The sequence below is a fragment of the Schistocerca nitens genome, chromosome 2 (genome assembly GCF_023898315.1).
Source record: "Schistocerca nitens isolate TAMUIC-IGC-003100 chromosome 2, iqSchNite1.1, whole genome shotgun sequence".
Taxonomy (NCBI): Eukaryota; Metazoa; Arthropoda; class Insecta; order Orthoptera; family Acrididae; genus Schistocerca; species Schistocerca nitens.
This window is the reverse complement of record NC_064615.1, coordinates 875,629,058-875,638,710: the sequence shown is the minus strand read 5'-3', so window position 1 is coordinate 875,638,710 and position 9,653 is coordinate 875,629,058. Positions and strand designations below refer to the sequence as shown.

Genomic DNA, 9,653 nt, shown 5'->3' with positions numbered 1-9,653 from the left:
CCACCTTTCTGCTTTCCCTTCTTTGCTTAGAACTGGGTTTCCATCTGAGCTCTTGTTATTCATGGAAGTGGCTCTCTTTTCTTCAAAGGTCTCTTTAATTTTCCTGTTGGCAGTATCTATTTGACCCCTAGCGAGATTAGCTTCTACATCCTTACATTTGTCCTCTAGCCATCCCTGCTTAGCCATTTTGCACTTCCTGTCGATCTCATTTTTGAGGCGTTTGTGTTCCCTTTTGCCTGCTTTATTTACAGCGTTTTTATATTTTCTCCTTTCATCAATTAAATTAAATATTTCTTCTGTTACCCAAGGATTTCTACTAGCCCTCATATTTTTACCTACTTGATCCTCTGCTGCCTTCACTACTTCATCCCTCAGAGCTACCCATTCTTCTTCTACTGTATTTCTTTCCCCCATTCCTGTCAATTGTTCCCTTATGCTCTCCCTGAAACTCTGTACAACCTCTGGTTCTTTCAGTTTATCCAGGTCCCATCTCCTTAAATTACCACCTTTCTGCAGTTTCTTCAGTCTTAATCTACAGTTCATAACCAATAGATTGTGGTCAGAGTCCACATCTGCCCCTGGAAATGTCTTACAATGTAAAACCTGGTTCCTCAATCTTTGTCTTACCATTATATAATCTGATACCTTCTAGTATCTCCAGGATTCTTCCATGTATACAACCTTCTTTTATGATTCTTGAATCAAGTGTTAGCTATGATTAAGTTATGCTCTGTGCAAAATTCTACCAGACGGCTTCGCCTTTCATTTCTCGCCCCCAATCCATGTTCACCCACTATGTTTCCTTCTTTCCCTTTTCCTACTCTCGAATTCCAGTGACCCATGACTATTAAATTTTTGTCTCCCTTCACTACCTGAATAATTTCTTTTGTCTCATCATACATTTCATCAATTTCTCCATCATCTGCAGAGCCAGTTGGCATATAATCTTGGCCCGCATCTCGTGGTCGTGCGGTAGCGTTCTCGCTTCCCACGCCCGGGTTCCCGGGTTCGATTCCCGGCGGGGTCAGGGATTTTCTCTGCCTCGTGATGGCTGGGTGTTGTGTGCTGTCCTTAGGTTAGTTAGGTTTAAGTAGTTCTAAGTTCTAGGGGACTGATGACCATAGATGTTAAGTCCCATAGTGCTCAGAGCCCATATAATCTTGTACTACTGTAGTAGGCATGGGCTTCGTGTCTACCTTGGCCACAATAATGCGTTCACTATGCTGTTGATAGTAGCTTACCCGCACTCCTATTTTTTTTATTCATTATTAAACCTACTCCTGCATTACCCATATTTGATTTTGTATTTGTAACCCTGTATTAACCTGATCAAATGTCTTGTTCCTCCTGCCATCGAACTTCACTAATTCCCACTATATCTAACTTTAACCTATCCATTTCCCTTTTTAAATTTTCTAACCTACCTGCCCGATTAAGGGATCTGACATTCCAGGCTCCGATCCGTAGAATGCCAGTTTTCTTTCTCCTTATAACGACGTCCTCTTGAGTAGTCCCCGCCCGGAGATCCGAATGGGGGACTATTTTACCTCCGGAATATTTTACCCAAGAGGACGCCATCATCATTGAAGCATACAGTAAAGCTGCATGCCCTCGGGAAAAATTACGGCTGTAGTTTCCCCTTGCTTTCAGCCGTTCGCAGTACCAGCACAGCAAGGCCGTTTTGGTTAGTGTTACAAGGCCAGATCCGTCAATCATCCAGACTGTTGCCCCTGCAACTACTGAAAAGGCTGCTGCCCCTCTTCAGGAACCACACGTTTGTCTGGCCTCTCAACAGATACCCCTCCGTTGTGGTTGCACCTACGGTACGGCCATCTGTATCGCTGAGGCACGCAAGCCTCCCCACCAACGGCAAGGTCCATGGTTCATGGGGGTAGGGAGCAAAAGTAGCTGAACTTAATTGTTTGAGAAGCTCAGTAACATGATTCTTCCAGTTGAAGTTTCCATCAATATGTACACTCACATGTTTGGAGCATTCTACACTATATACTGATTCCTGCTCATGTGCTACTTCAATTGTTGTTGTAGGAAACTAGATTTAGTGTATTTTTTCAAAATTTAGGGAGAGTGGATTTTCAGAGAACCACTTTGAAATTCATTTACCAACTCTTTTGTTGCTTTCATTTTAATGGAATTTATTATAACGCTAATATCGTGTGCAGACAATACCAATAGTCAGCTGACTGGTTCTGTTGTGTTACCGCATCGTCTCCGTCCGAACAGGCATTGGAAGGCCACAGGCGTCACCGGATGCTGATATGGAGGGGCATGTGGTCAGCACACCGCTCTCCCGGCCGTATGTCAGTTTAAGAGACCGGAGCCCATACTTCACAATCAAGCAGCTCACAGGGGCTGAGCGCTCACCGCTTGCCAACAGCGCTCGGGAGACCGGGTGGTCACGCATCCAAGTGCTAGCCCAGCCCGACAGCGCTTAACTTCGGTGATCTGACGGGAACCGGAGTTACCACTGCGGCAAGATCGTTGGCGCATCGTCTTTCAGGGCCATGTTATCCAGACTGTCTTGATAATGAGCTTCTGGCATTGTTGTAAGGGATTTATTTTGGCTACAAGGATAGGCATATTCTTCCACTATGAGAGGGCGCTTGCATATTCTAGTCGTCGGGTGGAACATCGTTTAAAACTGACATTCCCCGGAATATAGATCAGCAGAAATGGTTGTCTTGGCCATCAAGGTCCGCGCACCATATCCATTTTGATTTTTGTCTTCGGGGATGGGTGACGGGTTTCGACAGAGTCATCTCCGGATTTTCTGGAAATAAAATTCCTCTACGTGAATCGCACAAACATAACGAGAGCACAGATCATTTATATAAGAAAGGCGCCTCATTGGCCTCTCAGATACGTAGAACAGAGTAAGAAGAGCCTGATGTGTCGTAGCTATAACGGTTCCATTGAAGAAGTCGCCACCACTCCGGGCCACACTGCTGGTGCTACGGACTTGGAGGAATAAAATAGAAATAAAAATATTACGACATGCCATCTTGGCTGCCAAATATTCTTATTTACCAAATATCAGAGCGCTCACAGCAACATATACGACTATAAAAAAAGATAAACGGAAGAGACGATCATCAGGACTGTGAATAGTGCTTCCCTCGAAAAGTACACCAAGCCGACCTCAGAAGAACTACACCCTGTGTTTCCGAGAGAGTAGAAAAGAGTAGGTCGGATGCAGAATTTATCAAAATCAACTTTGAATTTAATCATTTGCCTTTGCTGTACACCTTCTGTACTTGTTTGAATTACATTCTAATGGCTGCAACTTTTGTAACTAATAAAACTTGGACACAAAAATTATATGGAATATTTTATTAGTATTAGACTACACTGAAAGACTGGGCTAAAAATATCCTAGGAAAAAACCGAGTATATAGAACACAAACATAATACAGAAAAGTTTACGAAAACAAAGTATGGAAAAATTAAAAGAGTTGATAGATTCAAATACCTGGGGGAGTGGATCCAAGCCAATGGACTGGATAACACAACAAATAAAGAAAGAATAAAAAAGTTGGAATTTGCATATAAATTAACACAAAACTACTACAATAAGAAATCAATATCCATACAAGCAAAGATTAAACATTATAATTCAGTTATTAGGACACAAGCAACATATGGATCAGAGTGCCTAACATTGAATAAGAAAGACGAATTAAGAGAACTAGAAAAAAGAGAGAGAAAAATATTAAGAAAAATTCTAGGTCCTGAGAAAAACAAGGAAAATAGGTGGATTAAAAGGAGAAATGAAGACCTATACAAAAATACAGAAAAGATCACAGATACAATGAGGAAGAGACGGGTAAAATTTTATGGACATTTAAAAAGAATGGAAGAAACACGTATTACAAAGAAAATTTTTAATTACGTTAGTAAGCTGAAAAACACTGTAGGATGGATAGAAGCAGTAAAGAAAGACGCCAACAAAATAGGTGTTACAGAAAAAATAATACGTGACAGGAATAACTTTAGGCTACTTATAGAAAACGCAAACTATGAAGAAGATGCGCCAAAACCTCGACCCAAGAGAGTGTGGACAGATGAGCAGAGACGAGCAGTTGGCGAGAAAATGAAGACGTACTGGGAAGAACGGAAGAAAAAGAAACACCATAAGTCTTAAGTTGTATGCGGTCCATAGCTGGCCAAATTCATAATTAAAAGAAAAATTAGACTGCACTACCTTCTTCTAAAATATTTACTATTTCTGCTGAAACATCCTATATACCGTCGGGTGTGATGCAGTGTTGTTCGGTGTAATCACGCTTTATTTGTGTTATATCAAACTGATGAACTGGCTTCGTATATATCGAACACGATCTACGTTTTAACATTAATTTTCTCTCAGGATAGGTAAATTTAAATCGTGTCGTACGTCCTACACTTTATCATATTTCTATCAGGTAACTCTTTGAGATAATTTGATTTTTGACATTGTCCACGAGTTATGCAAGCGACTGGATAGAGCACACGTACCTGACGTTACCAGAAGAGTAACTTAAAGAATTATTTTTATTGTCTGTAGACAATGGGAAATTATGGTGCTAAAAGTAAATACCGGATGAGACTGCTTTGCGGTCACATACAGAGTTATACGATTTTCCAAAAAAATACCTCTAGTTTCCGAAATGGAAGTATTTTTGCCACCGTGTCAGTATTACTGACACCACCCAGCAACTTCTTAAGGTGGCGAAAGGGACAGCAGAGTACGGGGGACGTAATTACGTTTCACACACAAGCTCTGAATTTCAACGTTATTTAATTTAATTTCCTAGTCGTTCACAATTAGTACCTCTACAAACTACCCATCAGATGAAACACCTTTAGGCTTATATCTTCAGTATAGGTCCCCATTGCTAATGACCTTTCATCCGAAGTGACATAAATTCCTGACAGCGGGATATGCGCACAGCCTCCGCTTCATCTCTCGGCTCTTTAGTGTCCCAGGTACTAAAAGCTGTACGATGACTTTTACGCCCTCAGAGGCAAGGCTATTTCATTTCACGCCGTAATGGATGCAGCGTCAGTAGAAATATGACCACGTGTGTGTGTGCTTGTGCGAGTGTTTCCACATACAGCAGATAGGGCCATCGGTAGTGGCTTGCATAGGACTTGTGCCAGAAGTCAGTTGAAGTGGAAACATTGCTTTAGGGACAAGTTTTTCATGTTCGAAGATGAACTGTTCGTACAACTCTACTACCCACAATGTGCTTACCCGTATCAGTTTGTCGACAGGAGAAAACAGTTCATGCAAAATAATTCCTTTATTGTTAGAATTTTGGGTACCACAATATGTCGTCACAGTAAATGTGCTTCAGAGGCCTCTAAGGTTCCTGAAAACTGCGTTTCTCCGACACGAATAGGGAAATCTGCCACTGAAGTATGTTTCAGGGACCGTTTTAAGTGCGATGGGTGATGACAACTACTCTTCCTAGGAAGATTAAAAAAAGTATGAAACAAGCATTGTGTGAAATCGGTTGTTATGTGGAGACAATCCATAATAATCATAAGCACAATAGTGGAGTCTCATAATGCACAGATTAACCACGATGGAAACATTTGCAAAGTAATAACACGTAAAATTTGACTGTCTATGAGCGGGCCATGCCAGAAGTAAACAATAATCATGAACACCTTTCCTAAAAGATGCGATTGATATGAACATTTTGTTGTGCCACAGTTAGAACATTAGATATGTTGAAAGAGGGAATCATTTTTGCTGAAAACTGTAGCATATCAGAAGCGACAGGGCAAGTACAGTTCGTCAATTGTGCAAATGATAATCTCACTGGACAAAATACTAGTCACATCCTTAGAAGAACACATTAGCCGCTTTAGGGCACTGTACATAGGCGAAATGAGTACAGGAAAAATGTGAAGAAATCGAAAAGAAATGATTGTCCGAAGGACTGACTCAGCGTACTGAGAAGTCAAAACAACTTTCAGTGAAATAAGATGCAAGTGTGGTAGCATTAAGAGTGCAACGGGATTTCCACTGTTATGTGAAAAGAGTACACTGAAGGCTTCTGTGAGGGGAAAAGTTCTCTTATGACGTTATACAAGAAGAAATGAGTCGATACAGAAAAGTTAGCACAACCAGGGCTATAATCAGAGTGTAAAAGAGCTTTGGGAGACTTAAGATCAAATAAGTGTGGTGTGCGTACTGTAAGACCTTCGGTACACACACTATCAGATTATTTGTCTTGTCGCTCTAACGAAGTAGGCGAGTGTCAGCAATATGTCTCATGGTCTTATCGTGGCGTGTTTATCTTCTGCCGTTAGGTCAGACGATAGAAATGACACTTGCACGCTTAGAGTAGCAGATTGACGGTGACCAACTTTTAACAGAACTTGATTAATTTTCACACACATTTATTAAAATAATAACAAGCATAAAAATAACTTAACCTCTTTCTGGATGCTATTTACAATTGAAATTCTGAAGTTCCTTTGGTCTTGGTACGTTAATCTTATTCTCACATATCTCTGATACTTGATAAAGTGTCTATACATTTCTCTTCATGGATGTGTACAGGAATATGATAATCTTATTAGGTGCAGACTGAAACTTGACTATAGACTAAGACTAATGCAGACTAATGCAGAATAATGCAGACAGACTAATCGGAGGTCTGTACACTCGTTATAATACCTCGAGCGTTCAGGTATCACTGCGCGAGTGTGATCCGCGAGGAGAAAAGGTTCTACGTTAGCTGCAATCTCATTGGCTGCGTTACATATTAATACGCGGATCGGCGGAAGCAGAATTTGGTCCGTCTCTAAGACAGCGCCATCTCGTAGTGCGGAGACGGACGAGCGCTGCGCCTGCGCTGTTGTGCTTAGCGGGGCGCGCTCTAGTGGGAAAGTTGTGTACGCGCTGACTACGCGGAACTATGTACACAACAATAAGAACAGAAGGGATGGATAACATTCGATCGGAGTTTCTAGAATGACTGGGGGAAGTTGCAACAAAACGATTATTCACGTTAATGTGTAGAATGTATTATACATATCCATCAGACTTTCGGAAAAACATCATCCACGTAATTCCGAAGACTGCAGGAGCCGACAAGAGCGAGAATTATCGCACAATCTCCTGAACAGCTCATTCATACAAGTTGCTGACAAGAATAACATACAGAAGAATGGAAAAGAAAATTGAGGATCTGTTAGATGACATCAATTTGGCTTTAGGAAAGGCAAAGGCACTAGAGAGACAGTTCTGACACTGCACTTGATAATAGAAGCAAGACTGAAGAAAAATAAAGACGGTCCGCAGCTCGTGGTCGTGCGGTAGCGTTCTCGCTTCCCGCTCCCGGGTTCACGGGTTCGACTCCCGCTGGGGTCAGGGATTTTCTCTGGTTCGTGATGACTGGGTGTTGTGTGATGTCCTTAGGTTAGTTAGGTTTAAGTAGTTCTAAGTTCTAGGGGACTGATGACCATAGATGTTAAGTCCCATAGTGCTTAGAGCCATTTTTGAAAAATAAAGATGCATTCATAGGATATGTCAGCCTGGAAAAAGCGTTCGATAGTGTAGACTGATGCTAGATGTTAGAAATAGTGAATAATTAGGGTAAAATTTAGAGAAAGGTAGTATACAGTATGTAAAAGAAACATGAAAGAACGATAAGGTTACAAGATCAAGAACGTAGCGCTCGGACTAAAAAGGGTGTAAGAGAGGGGTGTAGTCCTTCGCCCCTACAGTTTATATATAGAGGAAGTAGTGACATATATAACAGGAAGTTTCAAGAGTGGATTAAAATTCAAGGTGTAAGGATATTCATAATAAAATTCGCTGATGATATTGCTATCTTCAGTGAAAGTGAGAAGAATTAAATTACAGGATCTGCTAAATGGTATGAACAGTGTAATGAGTAGAGGATATGAATTGAGAGTAAATCGGAGAAATACAAAAGTAATGAGAAGTAGCAGAAATGAGAACAGCGAGAAACTTAACATCAGGATTGGTGATCACGATGTAGATGAAGTTAAGGAATTCTGCTACCTAAGCAACAAAATAACCCATTACGGACGGAGCAAGGTCGACATAAAAAGCAGACTAGTACTGGCAAAACTAGAAGTCTGGCCAAGAGAAGTCTACTAGTATCAAAGATAGGTTTTAATTTGGGGAGGAAATTTCTTAGAACGTGCATTTGGAACACAGCTTACATGGTAGCGAAACATGGTCTATGGGACAAACGGAACAGAAGGGAATCAAAGCATTTGAGATGTGGTGCTACAGACGAATGTTGAAAATTAGGTGGACTGATAAAGTAAGGTACGAGGAAATTCTGCGCAGAATGGCGAGGGAAGGAATGTATGGGAAACACTGATAAGAAGAATGGGACATATAACAGGCGGTCAATGCGCCCCATCCCTCCCTCCCCCCCCCCCCCCCCGCTAACGGAAGTCATGGCAGTGAATGGCGGGAAGGAACAATCGTATTCGTGCCTGTGACCGCACAGCGACAGAAGTTGCCCGATTTGTTCATTAACACGGACTGTTCAAAGAGTCCAAAAGGAATGGAATACCACTCTTGTTCCGGCGTAACGACAATCGCCGGCACGAAAATCAAGAGACGAGTGGGCGGGATTCCACAATTCGCTCCCGTGTAACAAGGCGTAAGAACAACGGTAGTAAAAAGATTCTGACCTACTGAGACCAGAGACGAGTCTCACAATCCGTGTTCACCAATCGGTTTCAAATCCGACAGGAATATTATTGCAGTTGGCAGTGAATGCTTGTCCATCCTAACCAGTTTCCGAGCGAAGATCGGAAAGAGACATCCCAGAAGCATATAAAGCTTCATCTCTTCAGTGGGCAAAACAACACAGTAGCTAACTTAGCGGGTGTAGTGTGGTCCAACGAATACCTTGGTCCATCTGGTCCGGCAAGAAGGGACACAAGGCACAGTTACGGTGAAGACAGCAACGGTCTTCTAGGCGACTCTAGGCGACGTGGGACCAGAGATTCACACTACCGCTCAAAAAATGTGTAGAGACACAGTAAGTTCAAGAGAGTAACACACATCCAAGACACTCACAAATTCAAGGCATTAATACTCAACATTATTTCTTTTTTTATTTGTATTTTTTTAAATAATTAGTTTTGAAGTACCTTATCACATGCGCCATTGTTAATATATGCACCGTTGTTCAGTAAACATAAGTAGCGCCCCGTCTTAGCCGCGTAGGGAACGGCTTTTATTTTTTGCCTTTGCGGAGCTGTAATTTTATTTCTTATTATTTTTGCTTAAATATTACGAAAACGGTGGAATGTGTAGCGTGAGATAAAACATATACGTAAACATAAATATAAAACAAAAAACATTTTCAGTCAATAATGATTTTACTTTTCCGTAAGTTTTTTTTCCTCCTCTTATGCCTCCAAATAATAATTTTCTCTTGAGGTTTGTTGTTACTTTATGGAATTTTCATGACTTTAAACAACTATGTTCACGATAATTAAAATTTTCACTGCTTATGCTTGATGAATCCATGACGTTTTGTGTGTAGCGTTCCACTGATGTATCCTATATCTGCTTACATCTGACATTATGTACGCCTGTTTTGTGGAGTATTCATGACTGTAAACGTCCATGTTCACAATATCTCTTA

The 9,653-nt window shown here is 41.1% G+C and overlaps 1 pseudogene; it reads right to left on the bottom strand.

Moving 5' to 3' along the window:
• Positions 1 to 2,386: 2,386 nt before the first annotated feature.
• LOC126237926 (5S ribosomal RNA) lies at positions 2,387 to 2,504 on the bottom strand (annotated as a pseudogene).
• Between the last annotated feature and the right edge of the window lie 7,149 nt (positions 2,505 to 9,653).